General features: G+C 45.1%; 1 long non-coding RNA gene across 1 annotated transcript; it reads left to right on the top strand.

The window, feature by feature from the left end:
* The first annotated feature begins 5,910 nt into the window (after window positions 1-5,910).
* On the top strand, window positions 5,911-24,374 carry LOC143484473 (uncharacterized). The gene is made up of 3 exons (XR_013122646.1): window positions 5,911-6,040; window positions 23,979-24,033; window positions 24,336-24,374. It is a non-coding gene; the product is annotated as an uncharacterized LOC143484473 (long non-coding RNA).
* The last annotated feature ends 380 nt before the right edge of the window (window positions 24,375-24,754 follow it).

Raw genomic sequence — 24,754 nt, 5'->3', positions numbered from 1 at the left:
CCCCCTCTCCTAGCTGTCACTCCGGTTTTCCTGTTCCTCGTGTCTGTGTTGTTCCCTGCTCATTGATCCCGCCTTGTTGTCTGTTTCTATGGTTTTCCCCCTGTCTGCCATGCCCGTGTTGTCAGTGTTTCCACCTGTGTCTTGTTAATTCTGTGTATTTTTGTTCTGTGTTTCCCTTGTCCCCTGTTGGGTATTTTGTGGATTTTGTTCTCTTATGAGCTTGTGCATTCTATTGTTCTATATTAATTTGTGTATTCGTTCTAGTGTTCATCCCGTTGCCCTGTGAGTACCTCCTTTTACGTTTGTCCCTGCCCTGTTTTGTTCTAATTCCTAGTCAGTATGCCTGTTTACCTGCCCTTATGATATGAACCTTGCCTGACATTACGACCACGATTCTGGAATTCCCCTTAATAAGTTTCGCTCTCCTCAGCGTTTGTGTCCGCCTCCTCGCTCAGCAACGCGTTATGCGTTACAAGCAGAAAGTGTACCTAAGACATACAGCACAAATGACTGTGATGTATGTGTGTGTGTGTGTGTGTTTATGTAAGTGCAACATAGGATAAATGTACAGAATGCACTTACTAGCAAGAGTAGAAAGTTGTGACAACATTCCCCCAGAGGCCAGAGGCAGGCAGAGAAAGACCAGGGAATCCTACCCGCCTGCGGCCCCTACAGGATCAGTGGAGTCCCTGACCGCACTTCCCAGTGACCCCCGCATGCCCGCCCCAGTGGGTGGGAGAGGGAGACTCCAGACAGCAAGGAAGGCCTTCCCACCCCTCCACCCCCAGTGCTGTGTTGTGTGTAGGTGTTGATGTATATGAATGTATGGTACTGAGTTATACTATGGTACAGTTAAAATTGAGGGGACAGGTGTTGGGACAAATGTGAGCAAAGCCCTGGGCCACTGATCAGTGATTGTCCACACCGTCCCCTCAAAAGCCCTCAATGTGTAACGTTCTGCGTAGCGCAGAGCAGGGAGGCGGACACAAACGATGAGGAGAGCGAGATTTATTAAATGGAATTCCAAAGACATGGTCAATAAAACAGGCACTGGACATAAGGGGAGGGCAATAACACGAATAACGAATAACACGAACAGGGAGGACTCATGGACCAGGCAGGAACACAAGGAGATCGCAGGTGAAACAACAAGGCGTAGAAACAAGAATGCACAAAACAACCGATAACCAGACTGTGGGTAATACAGGGACTATATATATGGAACTAACAAGACACAGGTGATAACAATGACGACACGTGCATGGCAGACAAGGGGAAACTATAGAGACAGACGAGCAGGGCGGGATCCAGGAGCACGGAACAACACAGACACGAGGGAACAAGGAAACCTGGAGTGACAGAACCCCCCCTCAAAGCGTGCCACTCCGGGGCACGCAAGGGCAGACAGGACAGGGAACCAGACTAGGACAAGACAGGGAACCACGGCACACTGCGAGGGACACCGGACACAAGACAGACCAGAGGGACAGGCCTGGGCAAAACAGGACGTGGGGACAGAGGCAGGGCAGAGACAAGAAAACTGGAGACAGGCCAGGAGCTAGGCTGGGACATGGCATGACACGGGACACGGGGAGACTGGGCAGAGCCAGGGCGAGGCACAGGAGCAGGGTCGGACAGGACAGGACTGGGAACAGACACGGGAGTGGGGCCAGGGGACAGGGCAGAGGCAAACACAGAGGCGAACATACCAAGAACAACAGACACGGGGACAGGAATAAGATGGGTAATAATCTGGGGAACAGACATGGGGACCGGAACAGAGACGACACCACAGGAAACAGACAAAGGAACAGGTACATGGACTTGAACAGACACAACCACGGGGACAGGAACCAACACAAAACCAGGGACAGGACATGGGAGCGGCCGGCAGACGGGCAGCGGGAACAGGAATAGGCGCGGCCGGCAAACGGGCAGCAGGAACAAGAACAGGCGGGGCCGGCTGACGGGCAGTGGGAACAGGAACCGGCGATGACCCCTTTCGGGTCGCGGAGACAGGAACCGGCAACGACCCCTTCCGGGTCGTGGGAACAGGAACCGGCAACGACCCCTTCGTGAGAACAGGTACCGGCGACAACCCCTTCCGGGTCGCGGGAACAGGAGGCGTGGATGACCCCCTCCGGGTCGTGGGAAGAGGCCGCTGAGGTGAGGAGACATCCTCGGGGGGCGGGGCCGCCAAGCCGACGTCCTTCGGGGGGCGGGGCCGCCATACTGATGTCCTCGGGGGGCGGGGCCACCATACTGATGTCCTCGGGGGGCGAGTACACCCACCATTCCAATCGTACAACAATCAAATGACAACAGACATCAACAGGATAGAAGATAAGCTGGTCTGAATCTGAAACCCAGTGCCCCAAGCCCACCCCAGATTCCCCCCAACAGCCACCACCCCACCCCCACCACCCAGGCACCCAGACCCGATACTCCGACACAAGGCAGGCAGACCCACCGAACCCAGCGGCACAGGTCACCCCCGCATGGGCAGGGTCCCAGCACGGGGTCAGACGGTCGCAGGCACCGGCCCTGGGTCCCACCACCCAGCCCCGCAGGGGAGGCCAGTGTTGCGCTTAACCTTCTTACCTTAGCGCAGCGTGTTCGTTGATTGCAAAAGAAAACATTACCAGTCTTGTCTTTAGCCTTTTATTAAAAAATACACATAGGCCTATTAATTAATACAGAGATCTCTGGAGAGCTCACATTACCTAATCATGTCACCCCATGTGCAGCTCTGAAGCTGTCTGCTCTCTTCACCATTATATATGCTTTCCTTCCTAAACATAGGAACTGCACATTCCATTGTTCAACCTACAGCTGTCTCTATTCTGGAAGCGAGGTCTTACTACCTGGCCTTACCACATAAGGTCACAGTGAGCCTTCTCTTACACACATCCCATTTTAGCCTACTGCATACGCATGGAGTATTGGAAGTGGCACACAAGCGCTTACACCGACATTCTTACTAACAAACAACTTGATCAATAATATAATGTAAGCAAAACATATAGTGATTAATATTAGAGATTTGATTAATACTTTATGACTAGTCAAAATATATATGAATTATGTAATGTAAACAAACTGAAGGGATTAAGATGAAAACCACAACACCAGCCACCCCGCTAAGGGCCAGCACCTGCTCCCCCCGCACCCCCGGCCCCACACCTCAGAGCCAAGAGGCAGCTCCCCCCTTTGCAATTATTGAGGATGGTTTTCTTGGCGATGCATAGGGCAGTGAGAACTATGTGTGATGTGTTTGCCTCCATAGCCAATTCACTGACGTCTCCCAAGATGCACAGTCTGGGGGAAGTTGGGATGCAGCTTTTAAACCACGTGGACAAGTCTACACATATTCTGCCAGAATTCCTGAAAAGGTCTGCAATCCCATATAGCATGCATATAGTTATCAATTACATTGCCTGTACAGTGGGTGCATATGTTTGACTGTGCTAGGCCCATTTGGAACATCCTTTCTCCTGTATAGTCAAATCAAATCAAATTTATTTGTATAGCGCTTTTCACAACACATGTTGTCACAAAACAGCTTTACAGGATTTACAAGTTTAACAATCGTATGGGGCCAAATCCCTAATAGTGTGTTCTATGAAGGACTTTGTATTGGATAAGTTGTAAGTTGGGGCTTTAACTTATTTAGAAGATATTTGTACATACATCTGTCCAAAAGTTTTGATCTGGATTGATAGAAAGGTCTCGTTCCCATTTGGCTATCAGAAGGGAGGTTGAGTCATCAAATTTTTACAATAATTTATACAGTTTTGATAATAATTTAGGAGTACATAGATTTAAAAATTCAGTTACCCATGTTGATATTTCCAAATTCAGTTGATTGTGGTTAAATCTCTCTTGAATGATGAATTTCAATTGTTGATATTCAAAAAAATCTACTGTTTTTATTCCATATTCTGATATATGTTCCTGAAATGTGACAAAGTTTTCATCTTTAATAACATGTTCTACATTTTTTTATTCCCTCATCATGCCATGATGTGAAATGTAGTAATTTCTTATTTCTTATTATTTATACCAAGGCTTTTAAAACAGTCATGATAATGATAATGTAAGGTAGGTCTGAGAGTTTTATTTTCCTACAGAATGCTTGTTCTAGATCCAACCATGGACTGTCTATTAAGTTGTATTTGATCCATTTAAAAATGACTGTAATCTATTGGCTAAGAAATAATGACGTCCTTTCGACGTAGATCAAAACCATCAGGGTTCATCAGGATTATAAATGTGTTCAGCCCTCAGTGTTCCGCAACTAGCGGCGGTAGAACAGATTAACAACACGGGTGTCAAGAAAGCATTCCCAAAGTTTAATGATAATACATGTAGTTAAATACAGAATAAAGAAGATGTGTCAACACAATTGGGTAAGAATAATAAAACATATGTATGATTGGTGTTCTCCTTATCAGGAGAACAGGCATAGTAGACTGGATCTAGGGGTAGTGGAAAAATACAGAGAGAGAGAGACAGGTAGAAAGAGAGACAGAGAGCGGTTTTAACTGAGGATCGGACACAGATAAGGGAGTGAACTGAATGTCATAGTGTTCTAACTGAGGGTCACAGACAGTAAATCACAATTCCCTTACACTGCTGTTTACACTGCTCTGTCACAACTTTATACCAAGCTCGATATGCACGTGTGTCAAGGACAGCTGTCATAGCTTTGTCATTTTGTGCTGCTCCTTTGTGTTTGAGTGTTTAAACGCCTCGTTTGCTTTCGTTCTCAGTAAATTATTGTCTTGTCTCATCACGTCCAAAATTTTACCTGCCCATCCTTTTTCTAAATTTTGGAAATCAAGTATCATTGAACCCAACGAACCAACCTAAACTGTATTTTAAAACTACATCAAATCTGTATTTTATGTTGTCACTGTAACGACAGTGGAATGTTTTTACTCATAGTCAAGACGAGAACAGATTTGCACACTGAATTACAGCCTCTTAGTGTGCAAACAAACACAGACACAAAGCACTCAAACTAAGTTGAAGCAGTGTAGAAATTGCGCAGTGTCTCTGTCTCTCTTTCTGTCTCTCTCTCTTTTTCTGTCTCTCTATTCAACGCATGTAAACGCAACAGTCCAGGCAACCGCATGTCACGTAGCAAGGCTCAGTATGCAGTCCTGGAAGACTGCACCTGTGGGTTTAAATGCTGAGGGACATCAGTGAGACAAAATAAGCTGCAGGTGTGTGGGGTGTGTCAGTAGGTGAGAGACTGAATGAGGTAACAGCCATTGTCACAAAGCAACATTACAGATGTCTGGGTCCAAGCTCCCACTGAGTAAATGAAAGGCTACAGTAGCAAAGAGAAACCTTCTCAATGTTCTAGAATACCTTTGTTGGGAGTATTCTTGGTATTTTGGGCTATTCCTATTGACGTCAGGATGTCACATGTGCCTACCTATTCTTAAAAGTGAAAGTAAAAAAGTTAATGTGTTTTCTTTGTTACATAGGCTACTTATGCAACACTCAAGTTTTGTTTCAGGATTAAACGAGTTTATCAATCAAAACAATGAGGTAAAAGCTACTGTCATATAATGTCAGTAAAATGTGGTTTTACAATATTTGTAGCAGGGTCTCAACTTCCTGCACAACCAAGGCCAAAACAACAAATATAACCCATTAAAAAATAGGTTGAGACTGACTTCAAAACAAAGCAAGTTTATTGTTTCAAATTGCATATACACTTCTTACAAGAAACTACATTTCTTGACATGTATCCATCTTCATAAGGATTTTCATACCTGCATTTATATACTCTCCTTGTTCTAGACAGATCTGTAGTTAGTCCCGCCCCATCCCAATCTGAGTATATTAAACACCCGGGGGCCCGTCTGGGGTGTAATTCATACCTGTAAAGCCTATCATTACAGTCAGTCTTAGAAGCTGAAATCCAGTGTTACTTCACTGTCATTGTCATACATCCGTGCAGAACTTGAGTACGAACCTACAGCAGCAGTAACACTGCAGGGAAGATTGATTTTGCTTGATACAGAAAGTAAGTAAACTTTCACTCACTAGAAGGAAATTAATTTTGGTACCAGTTTCACGGTTTTTTTTTATTTCAAGTGAAATTTAAATTTTACAAACGTTTAGAATACTCTGTGTGGTATTTACTTTCAGATTCTCAATAATGTAAATGATGTGTGCATATGTAAAATCAGGGTGGACAAATACAGTAGAGCTATTGAATAACAATTTGGAGACATTGACAGAACTGTGAGGTACTCATTACTGAGCAAAAGTGTGTGTAATCATTTTGTTACATTCTGTTCTTTTTTCACTAACTCACTATAAGATTATTTAATGTTGTTCATTGCTTTCACAAAATTGTTGATAAGTGCGTTGGTCAAATTTTGAAACATAAAACATGCACACAATACTGATGTCCTCAAATCAGTATTGACATATATAGACGAACAAATGACCCTCAGGTGAGACGGATCACGGGTCCCGCCCACCTGAGGGACGAACATTACGTGACCAAAACAGGACAGCTGCCGCTGTAAACGGGGGCGACCGGCAGGGGGGCGACCGGCAGGGGGCCCCCCCACAACGTGACAGACCCCCCCACCAAAGCCGCACTCCCCTCCGGATGTGCGGCTTACAGCGGCAGCACACAAAACACAACAAAGGGGCGGGAGGGTGGGGACAAGACAGGGACCCGTTCCCTGCCGTCCTGGAGCTAAAACACAACACACACATCTGCTTCTCGTCACTAGACGCAGACAAGGCAGGGACCCGTTCCCTGCAGTCCTGGAGCTAAAACACAACACACACATCTGCTCCTTGTCACTAGACGCAGACAAGGCAGGGACCCGTTCCCTGCAGTCCTGGAGCTAAAACACAACACACACATCTGCTCCTTGTCACTAGACGCAGACAAGGCAGGGACCCGTTCCCTGCAGTCCTGGAGCTAAAACACAACACACACATCTGCTCCTTGTCACTAGACGCAGACAAGGCAGGGACCCGTTCCCTGCAGTCCTGGAGCTGAAAACATAAAAAGACAGACAGGTTAGCTCGCCTCCTGGGCGGGACCCTGGACAGACTGGGCCGTCAACAAGATGGAAACCACGCCCCGGTCGGTCACAGGGCCCTCACGCCCTAACCGGCCTTAGGCTGCTTGAGCCCCACAGCTGTGTGCGGACCGGGAGCACATAGCTCCTCACACGTCACTGGTGTGGATGTGTGCAGGCTGCCACACTGGGGTGCGGCCACGGCTTCCACTGACCACCTCCCTAACCTACCTCTTCACTCAGAGCTGACCCCTGCCTTTCGCTAGGGGTCACCCCAGCCTCCTGGGGAGTGAACCCCTCCCGGGGCCCCTCATCGCAAGGTGGACTCCTCCACCCAACCCAGAAGCGCCAGAGACCAGGGCCCTGGCAATCCGCAACAGGGACACACTGGTCACCCCGAGCTGGAAGGGGAGGGTCTCCTCCTGGAGACCCCACAAGGTCCGGGAGTGCCACAGTCCACCACCAGGAGCAGCCTGCAACACATAACAAACACACGCACACATACGACACATAACATAAAGCGCATTTACCCTGCCTGTTAAAACCCCCTTTACCCAGGGGGGAGGAGACCCCTTCTTAGCCTGAGGAGACACCCTGCTGCTAACACCCCAGGCATCCTCTGCCTACTTAAAGGGGTACAGGGGCTCCTACCTGCTCAGGGGTCCCTCCCAACAGGACAGGTCTCCGAACTGGGAATAACAAAATAAATACACAAACACAACATATAACATATACGCGCCTAAGACGCCCTCGCACGGGACCTCAAATGGGCCCCTCCCCACACACAGCAAAGAGGGGTGCAAGCGAGGAATTACATAAAACAAATCATGCTACACGCTAGGACAAAACGAACACGCAAAGACAGAAAACACAAACAAACGGACAGGACCCACCGATGCGCGCGCTCTGTAGAGTGTGACGCGCCTACTCCAGCTCTCTCTCTCTCTCACCATGTTCACCATGGGATCATTGGATACATGGAGAGAGAGAGCGGCCTACGCGTCACGCCCACAGGGACGCGTCTCCTCGGCTCGCAGTCGCTCACCCCCGTCACCACGGGATATCTGGTGAGCGAAGCGAAAGAGCCGAGAGACTCTCGCGTCTCACGCAGTCTAGCGTGCAGCACGCATCGGTGGACCCGTCCACACACACACACGAACACCACCAGCGAAACACACACACAACGGCACACTCACACACTCGCTCACATCCGCGTCGTTATTTATATTTACACGACAAACACACAGCACGTAGACAAACACTCACCACGAGACATGACCACGAACGAAGGAGAAAGTAAAGGAGACTGGCGGTCTGGACTGGAGGTCCATGTAGCCCACTCCCCTGCTGTGAAGGGATTAACGCCCATTGTCTTGGTAATGCGGTGGAAGCAGCTCACCCCCAGCTCATACGCCTGCCAAAGCACAAGCTGGCTCACCCCCAAGCTCATATGACCAAAACACCAAACGTGATACTTCACGAAAAAGTTTAAGTTACAAGCAGACTGTATGTTACCGATACTACAACAAACGGCAGAAAATTTGTAGACTCGTGTTTCAAAAGTTACAATTCAATCGCACGTAGAGACGACAGTTTCTCTAATGAGTCCAGTCAAACAATAAAAATAAATAAAATTGTTTGAATCTTGCTCTTTGTATATTTCATATACTATACTATATAATATTTGTTGTAATCAAACACTTTCTGTTTCCGCGTTTGAAAAGCTAAGAAATTATATGGCGCAATTAGCTTGAGGCTAATGTTATATAGGAAATCCCATATCATTGCTAGCGAAAATTAGCATGGTCGTGTTGCATCACTGCATCACTGATAAATGTTGTGATCTAAACAGCAGGCTGGAAAAGGAGAGGAAAAGACAGGAAAACAAATTCATGTGCTCTCTATCTATCTATCTATCTATCTATCTGTCTATCTATCTATCTATCTATCTATCTATCTATCTATCTATCTATCTATATTTGTGTTAGAAGCATTTGATAGAAGCATTTGTGTTTCTACTTGTTTGTGATCTAAACAGCAGGCTTGAATCTTGCTCTTTGTACATTTCTTATACTACCTCTCTATCTATCTATCTATCTATCTATCTATCTATCTATCTATCTATCTATCTATCTATCTATCTATATTTGTGTTAAAAGCATTTGATAGAAGCATTTGTGTCTCTGCTTGTTTGTGATCTAAACAGCAGGCTTGAATCTTGCTCTTTGTACATTTCTTATACTCAGTGGCGTGCACAGACATTTTGGGGGGCAAGTGCTCGGGCAAGGGGGGGGCACTTTTTAGCGCACTTCATTATAAAAAAAATTACAAGCACATGTTGAATGAAATTTGACTTCTATTTGTAACATTCTCTAAACGTGAGTTTTCAATGGAAAAATCACACCGCCAACTGATAAAAGCCATATCCAATATTAACTATATACAGTCATTGTTAAGTCCTTCAGTTAACTTCTGTTTATCCTCCACTGTCTGCGGGCCTTGTTGCATATATTTTACAATTAGTAAATCAATATAGGCCTACAATTAAGACAGTAAAAAGACTACGAGGAGTTAGGCTACTGAGTGTTGTCATTACACGAATACAAATGGGCATTTTTCACAGTTAATGGGTAACTTCCCATTTCTTCTTTCACAAACGAATGTGTTAATTTATGTTGCCTAACAAAACGTTCAGCTTAACACATAGATTTGCAAACTCTACCTTAATTATTTGTATGTGGTCATCCTCACGTTATCTATCATTGATTTGGGCTAGAGCGACTAGTTTATCAGGTGACCAGTCGGCTAAAAATGCTTAGTAGTTTGGTGCTGTATGAGACATTTTACTGCACAAATTGTTGCCGGGGGGGAGTGGCGAGTGTTTAAAATGGAGACAAATTAAGTATTATATCGCGATCGATTCTTTGTGTTGACTTGTAACTTCCGTGGTGGCCCAACTCAAAAGTAGCCCAAAAAACCCCACCCAGCGACCCCAGAATTTTTTACCCGCGGATGGATTTTCAAACTAGCCAAATTTGGCGTGAAAACCGCAAACCTGGCAACTATGGATGCAGCGCATCTGGTGTGACAAAGGAAGACAGAGGTTGGGTGTGTGCGAGGTGGTGGCTCATTTCAGGGCATTGTTTTTAATCTCTCAGGTTTTCAAAAGATCAATTCAAACCGACCTCAGTAAAATGTTAATAATAATAATATATATATTAATATATATATTTTTTTAAAACCGAAGTTTCAAAAGGGCACTTTCGTTAATAAAGAGCAGTTGGTGGTGCTTTAGCAACACCTGACGTCTATGTGTGCACGCCACTGCTTATACTACCTCTCTATCTATCTATCTATCTATCTATCTATCTATCTATCTATCTATCTATCTATCTATATTTGTGTTAGAAGCATTTGATAGAAGCATTTGTGTTTCTGCTTGTTTGTGATCTGTGATCTGTGATCTCTGTGATCAGAGACTTTCTGGGTGAGGCTGCTGCCTCAGTCTTGCTCTGTGAATTAACTTAATAAAGGGGGATGTTTGGCTTTGCTAATTGCTGGCAAGAAGGAGAAGAAGGAGGGGTGATGTCCTCAGAATCCTGAATTCTCAGGAGCTCTAGTGTTAAAAATCATAAATCTCTAAGATTGTTCATTAACCGGAAACACACCCCTGAACTGTTATATATTTAGGAGTTGTTTGTGTAAACGCTGTTCTTTGTGCCCATTCTCGATAACACACAGGCAGAACATGTGTAACAGTGGCCTGTGTAACAGTGGTCTGTGATCGAAGAATCGGATGGTCACAGATTCTGCTGTAACATCTGGAAACCAGAACTAACATGACCTAATAATCTACAGGGAACAGGCTACAATAATGAAACAATGAAAATGCTAAACAATGTTCAGAATTACTGAAGTAGTAAGAACAGGCTCCATGAACATAATGGGGTTAGAACAAAAGACTAGTAACAACACTAAGAAAATGCATGCTATAAATACAGCTGCATGGGAGGAATGCGTCATAGGCAGCTCCATGCTGACTTAGAAACAGGTATAATTAATCACCTCGATGACCAATTTCATCAGAATGAGTGATCAAAACAGGTCTAAACTTACAGGTAACACGAGGGCATGGCATAAAAATGTTCACATCACACAAACATGGTAGGAAACTCAAACAGTGCACACATACATGAAACAATATAGGGTTTTAACTTAATCTAACAACATACATGATTAAAGTTACATAAACCCCGAAACAAGATAAACATGACACTAAAACACCAAAGAACATCCCTAGGGGGCCACGGGTGATCATGGGTAGTGACGTCATCCTGCCACTACCACAGAGCCGACGTTACATTACACAGGCTGATTACAACATAGTAATAAATAGATGTTAACAAAGATGGCCATGAAATCAAAGAATGATCAGAAAGAGGAAACAAAGCACACAAAGAGGAAACAAAGCACAAAAACAAAACAGAGTTAAACATAGACACGAGACATTTACATTTACATATGTGGCTTTTAGCAGACGCTTTTATCCAGAGCAACTTACAAAGTGCTTTGCATCTGTTCACAGAATGTATCCTAGATAGTTGCATAGATAGGTCAGAATTCAAGATACCCTTGAGCCAGACTACTACTAAACTACAGGAATCAATGTCATTACCTAGTATTCCAAACAGGGTACCCGCGGGTCCTTAAAAAGTCTTAAAATGTCTTAAATGTAGTTTTCCATATTCAAGGCCTAAAAATGTCTTTAAATGTCTGGAATTTTATGAGGGGAGGCATTAAATTATTAGTTGTTCTGGCGCGATGTGAACTTTGCCGAATCTAGCGCTAGGACCATGCAGAAAATAACCGCTCCAGGGTCCTAGTGCTAGATTCCTAGCGCTGGAGTATACGGCCTCAACAACGTCAGCAATCCCCCCCCCCCCCCCCAACGATGTGGAACACACCTGCATCCCCAGTAATAGTATTATTTTTCCTTGTGAGAGGTATTAAAAAGGTCCTAAAAGCCATTGAATTTGAGATTTAAAAATGTGCAGATACCCGATTCCAAATAAACACAGGTTCAAACATACATGGTGGATACATGATGATGGACTATTCATGTCCAAGGCCTTGCTTTGCCTTATGACCTTTGCCATTGTAGCTTTTAGCATCAATGGCCAAAATTGGCATGCCTAAATCCCTTTCTTGAGGCTGGTAGGGCCACCATGAGGAATGTACATATGGAACCTGAAAAGGTGTGACTGATGCATACCTGTTTGGTAATGATTTTTCCAGCACTATGAATTGATGGACCCCTGCTAGACTCATTGTTAGTCCCCATGTCAAATCTAGTCAACCCAAATGGTCTAAAGGTCCTGGGTTTTCTGGGTATGCAGGGCCCTGGTATCATGGCTCTGAACATTTTGATACAACTGTTCAACAGAGTCTGGCCATAAATCTCTCCTCTCAGGCCATCTCCACTCTGAGACCGATCTCATCCCGAGACCAGGATGACAACTCGCTGTCACGTGATTGCATAAGAAATTAAGCATGGCAGATCACAAGATCACTCCTCTGCGTTCGCCCCCTACTACAGAAATAGTTCACTATATAGTTGTCACATAGTTGTCATGATATCAACACAGACAATTTGGTGAAATACATAAATACATTTAATTACAACAAACTATTCTAAAACACAAGTGAAGACTCGGCATCTAGTGTGTGAAGGAGTAGAAGGGGGAGGAGTGTAAGTGTGTGCATGCGCTTGTGCGGGTGTGCGTGTTTGAGGAGGCGGGAATTGTAGTCTCAGTTCTCCTATGGAGAACAAAGCAACTAAATTGGCACTGACTTCAAACAGTAGAGTAGCGTGGCTATATGTTAATGAGCTCAGCTGGTTTATTCTAACGTGGTCAGAACAAAGGGTAATGGCGCTGACTAAATAACTAAAAATTTGTGTGTCTGAGCCAGGGGAAGACTATATCAGTTATCAGACAGACAGAGATTGCACGCACAGCAACAGGGTTGCCAACTCTCACGCATTGAGCGTGAGACACACGCATTTGACCGTTTTCACACGCTCTCACGCCACACTTCCGATATCCAGTTTATTTACCTCAGATCCACATATATGATTCAATACGTTACTAGTTCGCTAGCTCTGGCGCCATCCACCGGCGATATAACACTGAATCTGTGTCCATTTTACGTTCGCCACCCCCCAACCCCCCCCCCCCCCCCCCCCCCCCCCCCCCGCTCAACAACTTTCGTTCGCCACAACCCCACCCCCCCCCCCCCCCCCCGCTCAACAAAATACACTCGCCACCCGGCTCCAGGTTAAAATCTCACTACAAGCGAACGTCAAAAGATGGCAACCCTGCAGCAAAAAGAACTTGGTATGAACAAATCTTGATGTAGATTATGTAAATGAAGTTAAACACAAAAACACTGAGAATGTCTTAACAGAAAACTTAGTTAAATGCGGAGGACAAATTTCGATTGCGGTGAAAAAATCACAATTGACAAATATGGCACATTTGAATTTGAAATGGCGGAGCCACCCTTAAATAGGTCTAGCCTCAGTGAAGATCAGACCAGAGAGCTGGAGAGCCGATCAGGGTATTGAAACACCTTGATACCACATACTTTAGATACATCCTTTCTTCCGTCAAAGCAAGCCAGTTCAATGTGTTACCAGTGGTACTGCCACCTGCTGGTTTAGCATGGTACCTACATTCCCCCCTTGGTCTTCAGACTGATGTCATAGTCCTGAAGAGCACAAAAGGTTATCCATGCAGTACATGTTCCCTGTAGCATCCACTGGGAGGTGATCAATTCCATGATGAGGCAAGTTGTCCATCCCACTCATAGCATAATCCATGAGATGGCTGGGGGATGCTGTAGAGAAACATCTGGGCAACAAGTTCACTACTGGGCAGTTCTTAAACAGTAAAAGAAAAACAATGAAAGGATACTAATGCCTTAGATTTCACTTGGCTTTATACAAAGAAAACAAGATCACATGCATGCAGGGTTAAATGCCTTTGATGGAAAAGAGGAAGTGCATCAGGCATGAGGACAGGGGAAGTTAGCACATGTTGGTGTTAGCCTGTTTAGCTGGAACAAATCTAACAATGTTTAAAGGGAAATATCTTATTTGACTAAAAGACATTTCGGTTAGTGGCTAGTTAGAGTGGTCCCTTGTGGGATCTAGTAAAACATACACGTGGGGTTAACTGAGGTGTAATGTCTCAAATCCTATCCTGTGATAGACAAATATATAAATATTTAAAGCCCAAAATACATTTCTAATGCTGCTATTGCTAAGTGTACACTTGAGCGCAAGGAGCTGACATTCAAAGATAACCAACATTTCTAGTGGTCCTGAGGAATTGTTATCCAAACTATGCTAGTCCTTTTTGTCAGGTCTGCACCACAGTGGTAGCAGATTTGCTTAACTATGTTCTATGCGCATTTGCACATCTACAGCGTCCCAAAAGTATACAGCTTTTGCTACGCTAGTTGCGAAGAAGAGAGTAAAAGATGTGTGTGAGAGGTAAAAAGTAGTATAGAAGTTAGGAGGTAACACCGGGTACACACCCCTTAGTAGAGAACCTATTGCATTGAAAGTGAGCGTAGATGATTCCAGGAACATCTCCCTTTTAAAAGGTCAGAGATCTGGAAAAATAGCTACATGCTTACAGGCTGAATGTTTACATGTAACTTCATATAATGTCAGTTATGCCTTCCCTCTGGCTCAGGGTGGAGGTCCACTACTTGATCCTTTACTATACTGTAGCTGTCCCCCGTTCTACCTCTCTTTACACCTCTTTGCTCTGTCCCTGTGACGAGAGTAGTGAGAGGTGCCTGCAGAAAGAACAGTTTCTGAATTTACAGGGAAAGCATAGGGAGGATCTTGGAGCTCTTTGGAGTCTCCTCCAGGCATAGTGGGCTGCACAACAGTCTCCCAAACTGTCTGTGTGGTCTTTCTGATCTCACGCATCGACAGGTCACCTTGGCGTGTCAAAAGTGTGACATGGGTTCTCAAAAGGTTGTGCAAAAATAGGGATTTGAAGGTCCTGTCCTGTGAGACCTGGTCCATTTCTTCCCTGGAAAAACATTTAAAGTAATCTCTAGGATGCTCTGAACATTTGTGCATAATGTTAATGGCTGACATGATTGCTGACCCTTCATCAAAGAAAGGGGAATACTCCTGTAATGTGGTGAGTACAGAGACGTACACACCACGTAAAAAACAGAGAAGGGAGGACCCAAGTGCCAGTTAGTAAAAAATGCAGAGCACAAAAATGAGGAGTGATAACACACACACACACACACAAACACACACACACACACACACACTCCTGAGCAATAAACAAAACTAGAGAAAATAAAACACAATGTAAATGTTTCCCTGCTCAGTTTTAGTGATGTCCTCAGATATATCAAAAACAGCCCCCAAAATTCAGTAAACTGCAACTTGGCTCGTATCTCCATGCTGATGGTGTGAGCGATGCGCTGCACGATCCGTGAGCACCATTCACGTGAATGATAAGCACCTCCTACATTTACTTCTAGCAGCTTCAGTAATGGAAGGTCCTCAGAATATGAAGACATGGGACGTACATGTTTAGCTTTATGGAAGGTGAGGAGAACAATATTAAACAGCTTGCCACTGTTCTTCATTCAGCTTGTCTCACCATTTGCTAAGTGAACAACTGGACATTTCTTCTTAGTTAGCTTGTTCATTAGCAAGTGCCACATTTGTGTGCTCCTTACTTTTTTCATGTTTGTCAAATAAACTTCCAAGAGGACAAGGAAGTTTAATTTAAGTTGGTACATAATTTCTTCCAAATAAAGGCCAATTCAGTTTTATCCTTACAAACCCCTTCACCAGGGGTTCGGTTGTGTGACGGTGGGTGCGGCGTGAAGGACGAGACACTGAATCCTTCTTTGTAGCAACAGACATCACTTTAATAAACAGATATTGCGCAATAGCGCACAGAGAACAGAAACACTAACACAGCAACGTGTAGACTGTAGACAACGACGAGCACAGGACACTGCGCGATCGCACATTAAATAGACAGACCACATTAGCCCCATGTGATTACGAGACGATTCACAGGTGAGACACATTATTCACACAACAAAGCTATCACCACGGAGTTCCGAAAACGCAGACAGAGCATGTGGACAATGTTTACACACGCCCAAAAGGGAGGGGCCGGGGTCCTCAACGTGACAGACGCCCCCTCCAAGGGCACTACCCGTCCCGGGGTGCCAACAGGATCGAGTGCCCCGAACCCACGACGATGGGCGGATCCGACGCGCTCAGTCCTGCGTCTGGGAGGTGACTGCCCTCGGGGAAGCGTCCGCCACGGACCGCCTAGAACACCCTCCCTGGGAACATAGGGGAAAAGACGTTAGACACGTTACACGGGACATTCACAAACACGCACACAGGCACATTGACACATAGAGGAACGAATGGGAAAAATGGGTTAGGAATACACACGGGAAGACTGACAAACACTGGCACAGACAAACACATAACAGGCGCCAGGAGGAGCGTGAGTAGAGGAGAGAGATCCGGCGCTGCTGGTGCTGCGTTGGGCAGTCTCCCTCCTGCCTTCGCTGCGATCCCTCCATTAGGAGCAGCGCGGCTGGCGGACGTGCCAGGAGCAGCGCGGCTGGCGGACGTGCCAGGAGCAGCGCGGCGGGCTGACGTGCCAGGGGCAGCGCGGCGGGCTGACGTGCCAGGAGCGCCGGGGCTAGCGTACGGGCCGTGTGAGTGGTCCCCTTCGGTCTCCATTTCCTCCTCTTCCTCTTCTCCCCGGCTCCACTCCATGGACTGCTCCGGGCTGCCACCCCGGGAGCAGTCCATAGCACTGTCTCTGGAGCGAGCGGAAGAGGGCGTCCGCTTCCCTCTTACGGTCTCCGCAGACCTCTCTGAGGGGGGAGGGCTCTCTTCTTCCTCCGTAGTATAGGAGCCCTCCTCCTCCTCACCCTTCTCTGCGGTGCGAGAGGGGCACACGGGCGGAGGGAGGTAATCCTCGTCCTCCGATTCCTCCTCCGACTCCGCCTCCTCCCTACCGTAGTCCACGGTGGAGGCGGAGTCCTCTGACGGAGGGTATTCCTCTTCCTCCTCCTCTCCACCGTAGTCCACGGTGGAGGCGTCGCATATAGAGGGAGGGTAGTCCTCTACCTCTCCGCCGTAGTCCACCATGGACGCGTCATCTGGCGACGGGGGGTAGCCCTCTCCTTCCTGCTCCTCGTCGGAGTCCTCCTCCCCGAACTCGCTCTCTGGGGTGGACTCGGTAGCTCCGAGGACGCACGAGCCCACCCTCAGCGGTGAGAAGGCGCGGGGAGGAGACGGGTGTCTGGCCAACCAGACCTTAACCGCCTCCTGGCGGAGCACCACCGCCCACTCGGGGCTGGACGCCTGTCTAGCCATCCGCAGCAGGTCGGCGCACTGCGGATCCCGCTTCAGCTGCTCCGACGTTGGCGTGGCTTCGTGGTGCGGGGAGGAGTCCTCTTCCAGCTCGCCCTCTGCCCCATATAGCTCGGGGACACTGACCCTTACAGGCGAGAGCTCCCGGGAAGGCGAGTGATGTCTCTCCCGCCACACCCGCACCGCTGTCTTGCGGTACTCCTCAGCCAACTCCGGTATAGCGGTCTCCCGAGCCGCACACAGCAGATAGGAGCACTCGGGATCCCGCTTCAGCTGCTCCGGAGTCGGCGTGGAGTTGCGGCGCGGGGAGGAGGAAGACGCGTGGTGGTGCCGCTTGCTGGGCTTCTTGCCCTTCTTGGGCTTTGGCTTCAGTGGTGGACGAAGTACACCAATTATGTACTTGAGTAAAAGTACAGTTACGTTGCATTGAATATTACTCAAGTAAAAGTAAAAGTATTCACCTCAATTTTTTACTTGAGTAGAAGTACAAAAGTATCTGCCTTCAAAAATACTTAAGTATTAAAAGTAAAAACCTTTTTTTTTAGCGTCACATCAAAACCCCTAGGCCTACTCGATCAACAGGTGCACAGGAAACCGTGCCTTACATTTGCCTAGCAAAGACAAAATACACAAAACTAGCCTATATTATCCTCATGACATTCATTTCCAAATTTTATCCATATTAATAATTCACACTAGAAAGGTAGACAAGTAGACACACCGTTTAATATGAAAACATAATTCACCACCAAACAGAACAATAATCAAACCGGCCACTTCAGATCTAGCTTGAGGTTATAAGTTGTCCACCACATGGCGGGACAGGGAAGCTAGAAGCTCTAGCACCTACAAGAGAGCGGGTTCAGTCCCTCAGTGGCATCTGGCAGCAGGAAGTGGCAGGTCTGCCGGCCGGAAATGGCATGTACTGGCACCTGCCACTTAGCGAATGGCACCTGCCACTTAGCGAATGGCACCTGCCACACAGGTACAGCGCATGCCGATCAAAACAGGCACATAGCAACACCTCCGATGACTCCAGCAGTCACTCATAGAAGCGGCTACTCTGCTAAGCTAACTGCCTGCACGTAGCTCCACCATCGGTCTTCGTAACACTGTTTTCATTGCTTGTTTTGTTGGGAGAACGACTAGCCGAATGTTATGCTACGGTTTCCGAAATTGTTTGAATGAACGAAAACATGAATTACAGATGTAATTCGAGTCGTCATATCTATTGAATTAATTGTGATGTGTTATTCATGCTAAAACTAAACACTGTAAAGACCATTAGGCGTGTGTTCTTGTAACTTTTATTAATCTTTTCATTAGTGTGATGCCTCATCAGCGTATGCAATGGCACGTAGCTAAACGCGAGTGGCACGTGCCAATCGCCAGTGGCACGTAGCTAAACGCCAGTGGCACGTGCCAATCGCCAGTGGCACCTGCCGCTCACACAACTCATTGTTGGCTCATAGTACATCAATAACAGCACATAGCTTTTAATGGCACTTGCCACTGACGCCTGCCACACAGGATTAATGTGATCTCTTATTATCTTGAATCGATTGCCATGGCATATTCAACTAGCAATACAGCACTGAGAAAACAACGTGTTTGTGTGTTCTCATTTATTATCTCATTTTCAGGTATGATACTGTGTTAAATACAAATTATACAATGGAAGTTGAAATCTGAAGAGTTTAAGGCTTTTAGGTGCGTCTGGAAAGCTTACCCCCCACTGGGGGACGGCGCTACTTCCCATGAGCCCCAGCGGCTCCGTTATTGATACGCGTTATGTGTAAGTGTTATGACATGCTGTTGTTGATTATGTGTTTGATTACGTGTTTTGTTAGTTTGTCACCCTGTATTAGTTTATGTAGTTGTACATTGTCTGAGTCTACCTACCGTGTTTGTGTAACGTTACTGTGCTAATGACATGCCCCCATGTTTAATGCATTGAGTCTGTTTTGCGAGATCACGGATTCATGCGTGATTACGTTGCTAAAAGGCAATTTAAATGAAAGTGTATTGTTGTCTTAAAATGCGACAACTGGGCGGCCCGGGTGATGGCGGCCTGCCAGCAGTTTATTATAAAATTGGACTTTGCAATAAAATGCTGTACAATAATCATGATTGTAATGCGTTTATCATAGAGATGGGATGTAATTGTTTACAGTAAAAGTTGTTCTTCAAATGATTCACCGTAAATAGGTTTATTTAAAAAGTTGTTAATTTTACAGCGTGTTATTGTAAACTGTAAAAAGTCATTTTCCGTAAAAAGAACAGTTCTAAACGGTTGTCAAAAAGATACCGTATTGTTTTTTATATTGTCAGCATTTTTTTACGGTGAAGTTCTGGCAACCACAGCTGCCAGTAGGCCTATTTTACCATAAATGTAACAGATTTTTTTTAGTTTATGAAAAGCATTTGTATATACTCTTCAGGAGAAAAAAGTGAGAAAAGTACCAGGTTTAAAAAAATATATATATTTCCATAATTCTTTTATTCCTTTTATTTCTTATTTATTTACATTATTACATCCAGGTCGGACAGCAAAGTAGGAATTTCATTGTACAGGGAAGCTTGCTCCTTACTGTGCATATGACAATAAATCTTTGAATCCTTCAATCCAGGTACAAATGTTGTTTCATTTTGACCTGTGTGTCATACCTTCCTGCTTCAAATGTTCCGAATCAAGTACTAGGACCATGCAGAAATCGAACGCTCCGAGTTCTCACACTGAACCCGCACCCCAGTTCTCAAGCCATTTGTTTCCCACATAAAAGATATTGAAACGTATGGGGCATACACTTCAATTTTGTGTTTAAATGTTGTGTTTAAATCCGTGTTTAAATGTTGAATTGCCTTGACGTCCTTATTCTGATCAAATATCTCGCCAGTCACGGCGCTATTAAATAAACGTTTAATTGTTTCATTGTCGCCACGCTACGGGTGTCCTCCCTTCTGCATCGTGAGGTTGTTGTTTTTGTTGGTATTACTGTATTAATAACAAAGAAACATCAATAAACTGCATTATATATTTACTTGCCAGTAACCATAGTCTATTGTTTACATACAAAAGCTACGTGCTGTTATTGATGTACTATGAGCCAACAATGAGTTGTGTGAGCGGCAGGTGCCACTGGCGATTGGCACGTGCCACTGGCGTTTAGCTACGTGCCATTGCATACGCTGATGAGGCATCACACTAATGAAAAGTATTAATAAAAGTTACAAGAACACACGCCTAATGGTCTTTACAGTGTTTAGTTTTAGCATGAATAACACATCACAATTAATTCAATAGATATGACGACTTGAAATACATCTGTAGTTCATGTTTTCGTTCATTCAAACAAGTATTTCGGAAACCGTAGCATAACATAGTCGTTCTCCCAACAAAACAAGCAATGAAAACAGTGTTACGAAGACTGATGGTGGAGCTACGTGCAGGCAGTTAGCTTAGCAGAGTAGCCGCTTCTAGGAGTGACTGCTGGAGTCATCGGAGGTGTTGCTATGTACCTGTTTTGATCGGCATGCGCTGTAGCTGTGTGGCAGGCGCCACTAAACAGTGGCAGGTGCCATTCGCTAAGTGGCAGGTGCCAGTACATGCCATTTCTGGTCGGCGGACCTGCCACTTCCTGCTGCCAGATGCCACTGAGGGACTGAACCCCTGCTGACCTACAACTAGAACTGTGTGCAGCCCTACCAACTGAACTCATAATATTAAACTTGGCCGAATAATTAATAATAATTAATAAATAATCAGGGTTGCCAACTCTCACGCAATGAGCGTGAGACACACGCACTGACTGTCTTCACCAGAGACTCTCTTCACACTCCATACATCAGATTTCTCACACTGAAAAAAAATATATTTTATTTACCTCTGATCCATATCTATGATTCAATGAGTTACTAGTTCGCTCTGGCGCCATACTATGCACCGGCGATCGATCGATCGCGATATAACACTTAATTTGTGTGCAACAATTTACACTCGCCGCCGCCAACCCCCCCCGCGCCAACATTTTACAAACATGCCGCCCCCCCCCCCAACACTGATAATAATAATTTTAATAATTTTGCTTCACTTCGCTCACATTTACTTGCCTTCGCCTCCCTCGAAGTTCGCTTCGCTTGACCAAATTCGCGTGTATGTGTCCCCGGCTTTAACGTTTGATGTGGGAGTCTCCTGTGTTAAACTGGCGTTTAGCATCTCCACAGATTGCAATTTGGGTACTAGCACACTGCTTTGGATAAAAGCATCTGTTAATGTAGTGTATTTCGATGTGATATAATTAACCGGGGTATATAAACCACCCTGTTGGTAGTACTCATCTAATGGCGAACTTACCTCGATGTGTTTTTTTCAAGTTTGATGGCGAGTATATAAATGATGACTGCGATGTGTTCTTCGGAATGCAGAGGAGGAATATGAATCATTTTTCTTTTCGAGGAATTCAAACAATTGGGCTAAATAAGGCCAGGGGTGTTGGGGGAAGACATCTGTTGCAGCCATGTCAGATCCACAGCCAATTAGCGTACAAATCTTAATCTCTTACTGAGCGCTGATTGGTTATAGTCTGTGACACGGTACACTTTGACCTGTCGGTATTTTATTAAGCGTTGATTTTAAAATGAAAAAGGAACGAGATGTTTCTGTAAATGTAGCGAAGTGAAAAATTTTCGCTTTGAAATGTAGTGAAGTAAAAGTATAAAGTCTTACCAAATAAAAGTACTTGAGTAAAGTACAGATACATGGAAATGTTACTTAAGTACAGTAACGAATTACATTTACTTAGTTACTGTCCACCACTGTTTGGCTTGTAGCCTGGCATGTTCGGGTGTCTCTGGTCGGCTCGTCGTTCTGTGACGGTGGGTGCGGCGTGAAGGATGAGACACTGAATCCTTCTTTGTAGCAACAGACGTCACTTTAATAAACAGATATTGCGCAATAGCGCACGGAGAACAGATACACTAACACAGCAACGTGTAGACTGTAGACAACGACGAGCACAGGACACTGCGCGAGTGCACATTAAATAGACAGACCACATTAGCCCCATGTGATTACGAGACGATTCACAGGTGAGACACATTATTCACACAACAAAGCTATCACCACGGAGTTCCGAAAACGCAGACAGAGCACGTGGACAACGTTTACACACGCCCAAAAGGGAGGGGCCGGGGTCCTCAACGTGACAGGTTGAGGATAAAAAGGATAAAGTTTAGAGTTTGGAGCAGACAGTCCTAATTTCAGGGTTCATACGGGTACTTGAAATCCTTGAAAATTCTTGAATTTTAATGTTGCAATGGGGGGGGGGGGGGTGTAATGGACAAAAAATAAGTATTATATCGCAATCGATCGATCGATCGCGGGGGTGGGGGGTTGGCGAGCATAGATTGTTGACAGGGGGTGGGGGTATAATGGACAAAAAATAAGTATTGTATCGCGATCAATCGATCGCCAGTAGTTGGCGAATTAGTAACTCGTGTGAGCGTGTGAAGATGCGTGCTTTCCACTATGCTGGTTTTAATAGTATTAGCGGCTCGCTAAGCTTGTAAACAAACCGCGCACCATGAAGATGTAACAGTGTGTCGCCCTCAGAGTTGATGAGGTAACCGGTGCAGAGCACAGACCGTTTGTGCAGGTGAGAGCGCGGACCGGCTGGGGAGCCGCATGAAACCAGGCGAAGAGCCGCATGCGGCTCGCGAGCCACAGGTTGGCCACTCCCGGCATATAGCATTATAGAGCTAAAAAACACAAAGACAAGTAACTGCACTGAGACAAAATAACAACAGACAAGGAACAAAGACAAGACACACATAAACAGATCACAACAAGCAACAAGTGTTACACATCACTATAAGACTAGAGAGAGGTACTGCAGAAACACACACACACTACAAAGCACGCATGGAAAAAAAAAACATACAAGAACAAATTCAAACAGGGATGTGACGGACAGGGAGTGCGAAATAAAATGGAAGCGATCACGCCAAGTCTCAGGGAAAAAGGAGGTTTTAATGTAGAAAGTGCGGAAACCAAAAACCCGTGACATAGATCCAAATCAAGGATATAATAACCAGCGGTCAACTGGTACAAAGACAAGACATATATAGACAAACAAACGACCCTCAGGTGAGGCGGATCAACGGCCCCACCCACTTGAGGGACGAACACAGCGTAACAACAGGACAACTGCCGCTGTGGACGGAGTCGACCAGCAGGGGGCCCGCCGTACCGTGACAAAGGAGACATCAGAGGGGTGGAGTCAGGGGCCATACCATGACAATGTATTATATATTGACATTTTTGTATATTGTTGCACAATAATAGATAGATTACAGAATATAAGCATGGTGATAATGTTACATACGAGCCCAACAGTTAAATTTAAATGTGAGTATTTAAATGTTTCATTTCACGTTAATCATTTGAACTGTACCTTGTACTGCAGGTAATGGACATGTGGGAATTATTTTTTAAACAAACTCCACCACCTCCACCTCTAGGTCAGTTTCTCAATAAATCTGACATTTCAATTCTTAAAAATATGATCCACTTATAAACTGCACCTAGAACATACACCTGAGGCTGTACATAATACACTTAAATGAGAGTGTACCTGAGATAAGCAGGTAAGACTTTGAAATTAGTTGAATAATGTGAACATAACACCAACATAACGGTCATTTTAGACAGCCTTTTGTAATATATTTAGAAATTCTAAGCAGCACAGAAGTATATTCTGAATTCAGTTTCATCGTTCATTGATCAATGTTTGATTTTCATACTTTTCTTGCACCATTTACAGTATTTGATCAACCTTGGAGGCCAGTGACTTGGAAGTATGATCAGTGACTACAAAAACACTGCCTAGTATTTGCAATAATTAAATAATTCATGCAAAGAAAGTGTAACTAATGCCTGGATGTACTTTCTACATAGCAATGAAAGGAACAAAGACCAGATGTTGGATAGACTGCAGAAATTCCAGCTTAGAACTGCCAACGTTACTCAGTTGAGGATTCTGGTCCATGGCCCAGTTGGAGCAGGGAAGTCCAGCTTCATCACCTCTATTAGTAATGCCCTACGAGGCTGTAACACAGCTGCTGCCCTGGCAAGTTCACTAAGTGATTCAAGTTTTACTCTCAAGGTAATAACCAGTCTCCTGAACATTCGTATTCTCAGACTATTAGCTATTAACCAGACAAGAGGTTATGGATCACTTGT

The sequence above is a fragment of the Brachyhypopomus gauderio genome, chromosome 20, assembly GCF_052324685.1.
Source record: "Brachyhypopomus gauderio isolate BG-103 chromosome 20, BGAUD_0.2, whole genome shotgun sequence".
NCBI classification, from domain to species: Eukaryota; Metazoa; Chordata; class Actinopteri; order Gymnotiformes; family Hypopomidae; genus Brachyhypopomus; species Brachyhypopomus gauderio.
This window is presented reverse-complemented; position numbering and strand designations above follow the sequence as displayed.